General features: G+C 40.7%; 1 pseudogene; it reads right to left on the bottom strand.

The window, feature by feature from the left end:
* Nucleotides 1–272: 272 nt before the first annotated feature.
* On the bottom strand, nt 273–1234 carry LOC121487145 (annotated as a pseudogene).
* Nucleotides 1235–12212: the final 10978 nt, after the last annotated feature.

Here is a 12212-nt window from a genome sequence, read left to right as displayed (position 1 = left end):
ACCATGGGGACACTGCTTTTTCCTCTGCCTGTGCTCTTTGTGTCTCTCATGAATAAATAAATAAAATAATCTTTTTTTAAAAAGTTCAAAAATTAGGAGGAAAAAAAGCATCTATAGTTACACCACATATAGATTCACCCACTATCTGTATTTTAGAATCATTATTATAATATTTAATCATTGCATAATTTTTTATCTTTTTTCAGTGTCTAAAATCAATTTTATTTTAATATAATCCAAACACATATCATTTAGAAAATACCAAGAAAAACTTATTTATGTATAAGACTTGATGCTATTGCATTTAGGTAAAGACAGAAAACACCTCCAAGGAAACCTAATATATTGTAATAGATGTTATGGCATTTCGCCCCCAGTTTAATAGCGCTGAGAGACAACTAAAATTGTCAATGTTTGGTATCATATGTAAAGTTTCATCTGTTACCCTGCAGCCATTAAGACTACTTCTGCTTAAATTCTTAAGCAGATTGTCGTCTCACAAATCCAAGTCATCTGGAATAGTCTGTAGTGCTAAACTTGCAAACAAGATACCAACCTCTATCCCATCAAAACTCGGTGTGATGCCTCTTCAACAACCTTTTGTATATACTCTTAATCTAGAAGATCCCAATGTAAAAATTGTTCCTCCAACATTTTCAATTACAGACTGTGGAAGATTCTTGCATTCACTGATTTCTCAGATCCGTTCTTTCACCAGGTCATTTAATTTGCCCCAAATTAAAATCCTATGCTGCAGTTCCCCTTCCTCTTCAAGCACCCCAAAGGGCTTCAGAGTCTCCCTTTGGGGGGAGGTGCGGGGAGTGTGCCTGGGTGGCTCAGTCCCTTGTGCACCTGCCTTGGGCTCCGGTCATGATCCCAGGGTCCTGGGATGGAGCCCCGCCTCCGGCTCCCTGCTCTGGGTAGCCTGCTTCTCCCTGCCTGCTGCTCCCCCTGCTTATGCTCTGTCAAAAAAAAAAAAAAAATCGTAAAAATAAAAAGAGTCTCAATTGGTTTCTTTGTAAGGAGGCAAGCAGTGTCCTCGGGGCTGAGCTGATAGCAGAGCTGAGGAATGAAGGTCACAATGCCTCCGTGTTTGCTGGGATTCCTGCGTCTTAACTGGAAAGAGCAAGGGGTCCTCAGGGGCCCCCACCCTCCCCGGGCCCAGCCCCCTTCCCAGCACTGCTCCCACGCTCCCACGGCTGGAAGCATTTCTCCTTCCCCTGGGCGCTAACATGAAGTCGCAGGTAATTTTTTTTTTTTTAATCTCTACAGAAATAGGTTTCACTATAATAGGCGAATGTGTTGAGATTCCTGGAGATTCCTAGGGGCTGAACGGCGTAGAAGAATTGGCCTGTGATGCCGTGCAGCGCTGTTCTGCAGTCTTTCTCCTAAGAAGCATTTGATAGAATTCTGTTTCTCCACCCTCCTGACGTCAACCGTGGCTTCGCCCAATGGATGTGAGTGGAAATGGCCTGTGTCTGTTGCAAGTGGAAGCCTTTAAAAGTCAGGGCATGGTTGGGTCTGCTTCTTTCCTCCTGCCCTGGTGACATGCAAAGTGTGAGATGATGGATGTTGCATCAGCCTGAGTCTTTGTGTAGAGGATGCAGAACAGAAAGAGGGGGTACCTCGAAAAGGTGGTTAGAGAAAGTTTAATGAAATTGCAACTTACAGTGGTGTGACAAGATAAAGGGAAACTATAAAAGCTGGAGGGATACCATAGGGCTAGCAGCTGCAGGAAGCCTGCTGTCTAAACTGGGGAGGACAAGAGAGAGGGATGGCTGAAACCAGTGAGTGCGCAGTAGTAGGAGAGAGCCAGCGGGAGCTGTGGCCTTTGGTGTAGGAAAGCATAACATGTCACTGCAGAGGCCATCAAGAGAATCAACACAGCAGTCTTTCTCTGACCTCCCAGTTTCCAGTCTCCTGCCAGTCCTTCCCATTGGCCAAACCCAGCTGGAAACCTGGTTAATGCTGTTGATAAAAGTCAGGATCTTGGGGGCACAGAGCAGAGTGTGAAAAGATGGTGAATGGATCTGAAAGAGTAAAATAAAAGAGTAAAAATAAAAAAAACCCTGTCCTCTGTCAACCCTCTGTCCTTTTTCCCCATCGGTGTCCACTATGATTCTTTCTTTTTTCTAGGTGAAAAATTCATTTCCCACAAGCAGTTTACACACCCGCAGTCCCATCAGCCAGTATAGCCTCCCCAGGTATTACCAATTCAGTTATATTCTCACCTGAAACCTAAGACCTTAGCCACCCACCACCAGTGCTCTTCACATAAAACTGTAGATCGTTTCTAAAAAAGAAAAAGAAACAATTAGGATAAAACTGCTGATACTGTCTAATCTGGACAATATCCAGCGCAGTATGCTTCTCCGGCTCCTTAGCATCTATGTGACTCATAACTTGTGTACTTCATGGGGCAAACTGGAGCTCCCTGGAGGAAGATGGTTCACAGGTGAAAATGGAGCCGACAAAGAATTGGATACCAGGGTAGCAAGGAGAGAATGACAAACCAGGAGCTGCTGAGCTGAGTTGTCTTCACCACCAGGATTCGATTATAGAGACCTTGGTCTTGGTCAGCATGCTATAGCCTGTCTTTAAAGGAATGTAGCATCCAGACCCGGAGAAGGGACTTAGTAAAAGGTAGGTGAGGTGGTGGTTAGAACTCCAGCCTGTTCTATCTGGTACAGTACAGAAGGTGGAGGAGACAAGCATCTTCCAACGGTGAGGAGATAGACAGGAAGCAGCCCAATCCTCATGCAGCACACTGTCAATCCGTAAATATTGAGCATTATTGTGGCTCTATTATCGTTTTGCAAACCAGAGATATGATGTTTAAAAAAAAATCCCTGTCTTTATGGAGCTTGGGTAGAAATGAGGAAGGCAGAAGTCGGATACATTCATTCAAATAGTTCGTTTATTCATAGAGTAAAACATGCCATGGAGAACCCTGTGGTCATATCCAAGTGCGCACCAGGCCCAACCTGATCTGGAGAGCCGGGAAAGCCCTCTCGGGGAGATGAATGTATCTTGGCATCATTAGTGGGCAGGTGTGAGAGCAGCGGATCACTTCCATACCCCAGGCTGTCATGGTGAAAGGGCTCCCGATCGCTAGCCTGACAGCCTTGACTCTGCCGAGCTCCAGGCCTGCAGCGGGCCGAGCCAGACAGAAGCCCGGCCCTGGAATCGTGCGGAAGAGACATGGCTGTGAATGGTAACATGCAGTGGCTCCAATTTCATTTCCTCTGTGAGTCTAATATGTGTGTGTGTGTGTGTGTGTGTGTGTGAGAGAGAGAGAGAGAGAGAGAGAGACAGAGAGAGAGAGAGAGTGAGAGAGAGAGGAGGGAACACTTATATCTCTGTCTCTACTGCTATTTCCTTGTTTGCTCCAATGTTGGGTCTGTAAACCTGGAAACACCACCAGCAACCATTAACAGTGAATCTCGGGTACTTGAGGCCAATGCTGAACTTTCTCATGGTTTATTCCTGCCAATCTTTCCTTTCCCTTCATGGTTCCTGTGTCTCTTCAGAGTTGATTCATTTTGTGTGGTGGCTAAGAACCCTGAAGTCTTATAAACCTAGGTCCCAGTGTTGGCTTCCCCAGTCACCAGCTGTGAGACCTGGGGCAAGTTCCTTACTGTCCCTAAACTTCAATTTCCCCGGTTATAAACAGAGGCTAATCACAGTCCCTCCCTCACAGGGCTAGGGTGGCAACAGAAATTCTAGTTGTTACGCGGTTTTTCATTTTTCACCACTTGGACCTGACAGCAAAATCTCAGTCCCAAACACTGACACTCATCCCCCACGAGGACACTATAGTTATTCTCAGATGCTTCTCTTGCAGGGCTGCTTCCCATAAACACCTCAGCCAGGCTCACTGTCTAGGACATCATGACAGGTTTAGCCATGAAGTCAGTGCTTCCTCCTCCTTCTCTCCATTCCTTCTAAATACTTAAGCTGTTCCTAATATGGATACAGATTTTGTGTTTTTTTTCCCATGTTTATGGAACAATTTTATGTAAAGTCTTCTTAATTTGAAAGTCACACAAATATGTTAAGCATTTCTATATCTGGGGAAAAAACACTCTAACAACTGAAATGGCATTAAGTCGCTTTGTACTAATGCTAATGTTTTCCATGGATCTATGGGCCTGGATGGTAATGAAACGGTTCCTCAGCCTGGGACTAGATGATCTCTTCAGGTTCTTTTAGAGATATGAAGAGCAAACTAATGACAAAATAATGAGTTCTAGTCTACATGATGCACAAGGTATGTGCCCAGGCTTTGTTGATAGGGTCAAGATGTTCTTGGCTGATATTTCAAGAAAAAAAGAGTGTAATCATCTATAATTCTTTATTTTAGGATTTATTTAGGCTAGTCTCTCTCTCTCTCTCTCTCTTTTTTTTATATGCTAGTCTCTTTCTTGATCTCTGGATGCAACAACAATAGAGTTCCTGAGTAAGCACACATATTTTCAATTGCAACACTGAATGCATCTTATCCTAACATTTTTCTCAACTTTTTCTGGAGAAGCAATTTAGATTTACAGATGTTTCAAAGATAGTACACAGATAAAATGCAAAGATAGCACAGAGATAAGTTTCAAAGAGTACAGAGAATTCTTTTATAGACCTGTCTCGGAGATCCTGCAGGTTTTGTTCTAGACCTACCACAATAAAGCAAATATCACAGTAAAGCAAGTCAAATGAATGTTTTAGTTTCCTAGTGCATATAAAGGTTGTGTTTATGCTATACTGCAGTCTATTAAGTGTGCAATAGCATTACGTTTAAAAAAGAGAATGTACATACCTTAATTAAAAAATACTTTATTGCTAAAAAATGCCAACCAGTCATCTGAGCTACCAGTGAGTTGTAATCTTTTGCTGGTGGAGAGTCTTGCCTCGATGTTGATGGCTGTTGGCTGTTGAGAGTGGTTGCTGAAGACTGAGGCAGCTGTGGCAATTTCTTAAAATAAGACAGCAATGAAGTTTACTGCACCAATTGACTCTTCCTTTCACAATGTCTCTGTAGCACGTGGTGCTCTTTGATAACACTTTACCCAAAGTAGAACTTCTTTCAAAATTGGAGTCAGTCCTGTCAAACCAGCTGCTGCTTTATCAACTAAGTGTACGTAATATTCGAAATCTTTGTTGTCAGTTAAACAGTCTTCACAGCATCTTCACCAGGAGCAGATTCCATCTCAGGAAACCACTGTCTTTGCTCATCCATAAGCAGCAACTCCTCATCCATGAAAGTTTATCATGAGTTTGCAGCCAGTCACATGTTCAGATTCCACTTCTCGTTCTCACACTGTTTCCACCACATCTGCAGTTACTGCCCCCCACTGAAGTCCTGAACCCCTCCTGGTCATCCATGAGGGCTGCAACCAACTTGTTCCAAATTCCATTCATGTTGATATTTTGACCTCTTCCTAAGAGTCATGAATGTTCTTAATGGTGTGTAGAATGGTGAATCCTTTCTAGAAGGTTTTCAATGGATCTTGCCCAGGTTCCTTCGAAGAATCACTGTCTATGGCAACTATAATCTTATAAAATGTATTTCTTTTTTTTTTTTTTTAATAATTTTTTTTTTTTTAAATTTTTATTTATTTATGATAGTCACACACACAGAGAGAGAGAGAGGCAGAGATACAGGCAGAGGGAGAAGCAGGCTCCATGCACCGGGAGCCTGACGTGGGATTCGATCCCGGGTCTCCAGGATCGCGGCCTGGGCCAAAGGCAGGCGCCAAACCGCTGCGCCACCCAGGGATCCCCTAAAATGTATTTCTTACATAGTAAGACTTGAAAGTGAAAATTACTCCTTGATCCATGGGCTATAGAATGAATGTTGTATTAGCAGACATTAATGACATTAATCTTGTTGTACATCTCCATCAGATCTCTTGGGTTTGTCAATGAGCAGCAATATTTTGAAAGGAATATTTTTTTCTGAGCAGTAGTTTTCAACAATGGGCTTAAAATATTTGGTAAACCATATTGTAAACAGATGTGCTGTCATTCAGGCTTTGTTGTTCTATTTACAGAGCACAGAGTGAATTTAGCATAATACTTAAGGCCCAGGGTTTTCAGAATAAGTGAGCAGTGGCTTAACTTAAAGTCACCAGCTGCATTAGCCCCAAACCAGAGAGTCAGCCTGTCCTTTGAAACCAGGCTGTGGCATCTCCACTCTAGTGATGAAAGTCCTGCATGAAATCTTCTAATAGTTTCACATATGTTGAAAATCCATATGTGAATTATCTTAGCTAGATCTTCTGGATCACTTATTGCAGCTTCTACACCAGCACTTGCTGCTTCACCTTGCACTTTAATTTTATGGAGATGGCTTCTTTCCTTAAACCTCATGAACCAACCTCTGTTAGCTTCAAACTTTTCTTCTGCAGCTTCCTCACCTCTCTCAGGCTTCACAGAATTGAAGAGAGTTAGGGTCCTTCTCTGGATTAGGTTTTGGATTAAGGGAATATTGTGGCTGGTTTGATCTTCGATCTAGACTTCTGAAACTTTCTCCATATCAGTAATAAGGCTGTTTTTTTGTTTTCTTATCCTTCATGTGTTCACTGGAATAGCATTTTCAGTTTCCTTCAAGAACTTTTCCTTTGCATTCATTTCACAAGTTGGCTAACTGGGCTATTTCAGCTTTTGACATGCCTTCCTCACTAAGTTTAGGCGTTTCTAGCTTTTGACTTAAAGTTAGAGATGTGCGACTCTTCCCTTCACTTGAACACTTGGAGGCCACTGTAGGGTTATTAACGGGCTTAATTTCAAAATCCTTGTGCCTTAGGGAACAGGGAGCCCTGAAGGGAGGGAGTGAGATGCAAGACTGGCCCATTGTTAGAGCACTCAGAACACAAGCAACATTTATCAATTAAGTTGGCGATCTTATTTGCGCTCAGTTTGTGGTGCCCCCAAACAAGTGCAATAGTAACATCAAAGATCACCGATCACTGTAACAAATAGAATTATAATGAAAAATTTGAAATATTGTAAGAATCACCAAAATGTGACACAGAGACACAGAGTGAACAAATGCTATTTGAAAAATGGGGCCAGGGTAGCCTGGGTGGCTCAGTGGCTCAGCACTGCCTTTGACCTGGGGCCTGATTCTGGATACTTGGGATCGAGTCCTGTGTCCGACTACCTGCGTCTGGCCTGCTTCTCCCTCTGCCTGTGTCTCTGCCTCTCTCTCCCTGTGTCTCTCATGAATAAATAAATAAAATCTTAAAAAAAAAAAAAAGAAAAATGGGGCCAGTGGATTTGCTCAACACGGGGTTGCCACAAGCCTTTAATTTGTAAAATACACAGTCTCTATGAAGTGTAATAAAGCAATACACCTTGAGAGCTTTCATGCAGCTCCCCTAATGTTATCACACCACATGTAAGTAGGTGCCTTTAACAGACCTAAGAAATTAACATTGGTACAGCACTATTCACGAAACTTTAGACTTCATGGGAATTTCAAGTTTTCCACTTATACTTTTTTTTCTGCTCTGTAGAGTACCACACTGCATTTTGTCACCATATCTCTTGTCTCCTCCAAACTGTGACAGTTTCTCAATCTTTCCTTGTCTTTCATGAATGTGACACTTTTGAGGAGTACAAGCCAGATATTTTGTAGAATGTCCCTCAATTTGGGATGTTTTCTAATGACCAGACTGAGGTTGCGAGTGTTTTCGAATGTCATAGAAATGAAATGCCTTTCTCATTTGTATCATATCAAGGATAACATGATGTCAACCTGTACTAATCAACTTGCTACTGGTGCTGTAAACTTCGATCACTTGGTTAAAGGGATATCTGTCTGCTAGATTTCTCCTCTATAATATCACTGTTTCTTTTTTTTTTTTCCTTTTCCATATTCTATCCATTAGAAGTCACTTACTAAATCCAGTTAACACTTGAGAGCTGGGAAAATAGATGATTTTTCAAAACATTTCTGAACATGTGTTAAAACCCCCAAAACATTTATTAAGTGTTTGAGGGGAAGATACTTGGAGGCTATGCAAGTACTCTGTTCCTCCTTAAAGTTTCATCCCACAATCGGTGCCCACAATAATTATTACTGTGGTGTCCAAATGATAATTTTTTCTTGCCCTTATTCCTTCTACATTTATTTATTCAATCATTTATTTATATCAGTATGGACTAATGGATACTTATTTCATTCTTGGATTGTAATTGAATACTACTGTTAGTACTTTTGTTTTCCAAATTGTTCCAAGTTTGGCCAGTGAAAGCTCTTTATATTTCTGTACCATCTATCTATTTACGTGGGTTCATACTGATATCTTTGACTCTTCCAACTCCACAGGGTTCATTCTAGCCTTCCCATCTTTGCTATTTGTTGTTTTGTTTTGTTTTTAAAGATTTTATTTTTTTGAGAGAGTGAGAGAGAGAGAGCACTAAAGAGACAGAGCAAGCATAGTAGGGGGTGGGGGCAGGGGCAGAAGGAGAAGCAGGCTTCCTGATGCGGGGCTTGATCCCAGGACTCTGGGATCATGACCTGAACCAAAGGCAGATGCTTTACCGACTGAGCCACCCAGGTACCCAACATCTTTGCTTATTTGTCATTTACTTTGTCTGACAGCAATAAACAAGACTTCCATTATTTGTAATTTATTTACCCATTTGTTCAATGGTGGTATCCTTTGTAAAGCAGTATCAGAATTGCTAACCTGTCCTCTCATGTGAAACATAGTTACCAAGTAGACTATGGTGTTTTTGTCAGTTCTTTTTGTCTTCAATTTTACAGTTTCCAATAAAAATTACTTAGGTTAACTATTCCTTCCACTACCCCGTAGTTATGTCATACTTTCTCATACACTTAGATTTATTTGTCATAGTTGGTCTTCATTCCATCTTGGGATCCCCCAGTATCCTGATTTATTTTTCAAATTGCATGCAGTAAAGGTTACTCTTTGTGGTGTATAGTTCAGTGGGTTTTACCAAACCAGAGAGTCATGTGTTCACCACCACAGTACCATATAGAACAGTTCTGTCACCATAAAATTCCCTTGTACAGCCCCTTGTATTGAACTCCTTCCCCTTGCCCTAATACCTTATGATAACATTTTTAATAATAAACATTTTTAAGCAATGAAGGATATTAAGAATCAACTTGTCCTAAAGTTTTCTATTTTATAATTTTTGGTATTTCAAAAATTTATGAAAGTAATGTATATACATTTTTGTTTACTGGTAGAGAAAGGCATAATATGGAAAAGAATTCTCCCTCAGTAGGTAGCATATGTGAAGCTGTAAGAGCTTGTCTACTTCTGTGGTTCTTTTTTATCTCTCTCAGTATGTCTTTGTGTAGCACAATCCTGGACCTTTAAATGTGGAAGTCTCTGCCGGTGGCCAGTAGTTGTTCCAAGCCCCATTCTCAGAAGTAACCAATATGAAACCCTTTATTTCACATATAAGAAAGTAGAGAATTGGAAGTTAAGGTCACGCAGCTACTTATGACAAAACATGAGGTGGAGCTCAGACTCAAGACTCCCATGCCATAGTTTTTTCCACATCCTGGTGTTTTTTTCAAAGGCATGTGCTCAGGTCAACCTGCCACCCAAATATGGGTGAGTGTGAACTGGATAACTTGTAAAACACCCATGAGGTAGTAAGTAAGCAGCTTTGACCTCTGCTGCTGCTGCTGTAGATAAAGAGGCACTTGTGTATTGGGGGAAAGTCTTAAACCAGAGGATTTTTATTATCAAAGTTATCCCATGGAGGACTATAAAAAAAACCTTTCCAATCTGGCCACAGCAGAAATTTAATAGAGATTCGTAGAGAAGCTCACAGACAGAAGGCATCGGTAAAGATTTTCTTATGGAAGTCCCTGTTTGCAAAGTTTTGAGCAGTGGCAATTAGAAGTACAAATTCTAGAACAATAGAAGAATCTTTGATAAAATCTATGCCCTTGAAATTGGATTTTGAGGAACTGAAGAGAATGAGAAACTCTGGAATATGTATAGTTATGAAAACAAGAAGTGCCCCCTGCTCTCCACACGCCCCCCGCCCCCCGCCGCCCCCAACGCACACATAGACCATGGACCAGTGTGGCATTCTGCAGCAAAAGGGATCAAGGAGCAAAGGAGCAGAAAAGGCCTGACCAAAGACGTACAGCAGCCACCTTGACAGGCACAGGATGTCACCCTAGAACTGCCTGGCTGAAGTCTCCATCAGCATCTGGAGCAGAGATACTGTTCTAGCAGCAACTCTAAAATTATACTCTGATTACAGTAGGCAGACTTGAAATATGGCACATATATTTAAACTTACGTTATTTCCATTTCTCTGGACTAGCCCTTTTATTGCTTGAATAAAGTGAACTCCTTTATAATCCTTCCATACTCCTTACATGTATGAAACAAAAACCGTAGGCGGCAGAATCCAGAAACCCTGCCAAGTGTAGAAATATACATATTTTTATGGACTACAAACTGGTAAGTTGTGTTTGAAATTAATTAAACATCCCACAGAGCATTCTTAAATATTATAAAGATTATTTGAAGGCAGGTTAAGATAAATTGTTTCCCTTGCACATTTTCAAATAGGTCATCTTAAGGTAAATTATTTCCCTTTCATATCTTTAGATACTCCAGGTCTTTCTCAGAACATAACAGTCTTAACCCTGGAACAAATCCGGTGATGTTTAAATGGATGCAACTTCTCTTTCAACTTGAATTTACTTTAAGGTATTACACTTAAAAAATAATTAGGTTGTTTGTTTATGTATTCATTCATTCATTTAGCTAGAGTTCCAATTTATGTAACAAAAATGCATAGACCTTAAATATTCAGTTTGATGAGTTAAGACATTTGTAAATGTCCATGAAACCATGACCCCAAACAAAATATGGAACATTGCATCATGCAGAAAGGTCCCCCATGCTATCTTCCAGTCAATTTTACCCCATTGACTTCTGACATCTACCATAAATTTATTTTGCCTTTTTTGCACTTCATATTCATCGAATCAAGCAGTATGTTTTGTGCATGTGTGAATGTTCTTTCAATGTTTCTGAGATTCATCCATGTTGCTGTACTTATCAGCAGTTCTTCCTTTTTACTGCTGAATAGTGTCCCATCAGGTGGCTATGCTACAATCTGCTTACTCATTCTCTGAGGAGTACATTTGTCATGGTGAAAAAAAAATAAAGTGATTTTTTTTTTTAAAGAATCACTTGAGAAGCCCCTCTTACTGATAAAATTAAGAGAGTTAGTACCCATTGAAATCTCAACCTCTTCCCTGTTGGGTTTCAACATTATTAGAACCTTTCTGATACACTGAGATAGTACCATCTCACTAGCTCACTGTCTTAAAGAGAAACTCTTCAGGAGGGGTTGGAAGTCTGGGCTGATAAACTAGTTCAACAATAGTACCTCATGGCCACGGGGAGAGCTGTTTCCAGCACAGTATATGGCTAAGCCAGGTCGGCCATCCCAACTCTATTATCTAGAAACTACCCACGTTCTTTGGGAACCAATATCCAGGCATAGAGAACCCTTGAGAGTCCATGTCTTGGCCACTCTACCACCTTTATTTCCTTTGCTCATTTGTTTTGTTTCTTAAATTCCTCATATGAGTGAGATCATATAGTATTTGTTTTTGTTCTGATTTATTTTGCTTAACATTATACTCTCTAGCTGTATCAGTGTTGTTGCAAATGGCAAGATCTCATTTTTTTTGTAGCTGAGAATATTCTCTTATGTATATATACCACGTCTACTTTATCCATTAACCTACTGATGGACACAGGCAGCTTCCATAGTCTGGCTATTGTAAAGAATGCTGAAATAAACATAGGGGTGCGTGTATCCTTTCAAATTAATGTTTTTGGTGGGGTTTTCTGGGTAAATAGAAGTGCAACTACTGGATCATAGGGTAGTTCTATGTTTAATTTTTTGAGGTAACTCCACATTGTTTTCCACAGTGGCTGCTCCAATTTGTATTCCTACCAACAATGCAACCTACCAACAAGTGATTCTTTTTTAAGCAAAGATGAAAAAGATGAATTTTTCTTGGTAACTTGAGGTGTTTACCTTGTCAGTGAATACCAGTTTCTATTAAGAAACACCCTACTATCCATTAATAGAATTATATTTGAGACAGAAGCAGCACAAAGAAGGAAGTGATTAACTTGGCAGGAAGTAGGGGGTTGGGGAACGTGGTCAGAAAAGACAGTTTGGAGTAGGAG

This window comes from Vulpes lagopus, chromosome 3 (assembly GCF_018345385.1).
Source record: "Vulpes lagopus strain Blue_001 chromosome 3, ASM1834538v1, whole genome shotgun sequence".
In the NCBI taxonomy this organism is placed as follows: domain Eukaryota; kingdom Metazoa; phylum Chordata; class Mammalia; order Carnivora; family Canidae; genus Vulpes; species Vulpes lagopus.
This window is presented reverse-complemented; position numbering and strand designations above follow the sequence as displayed.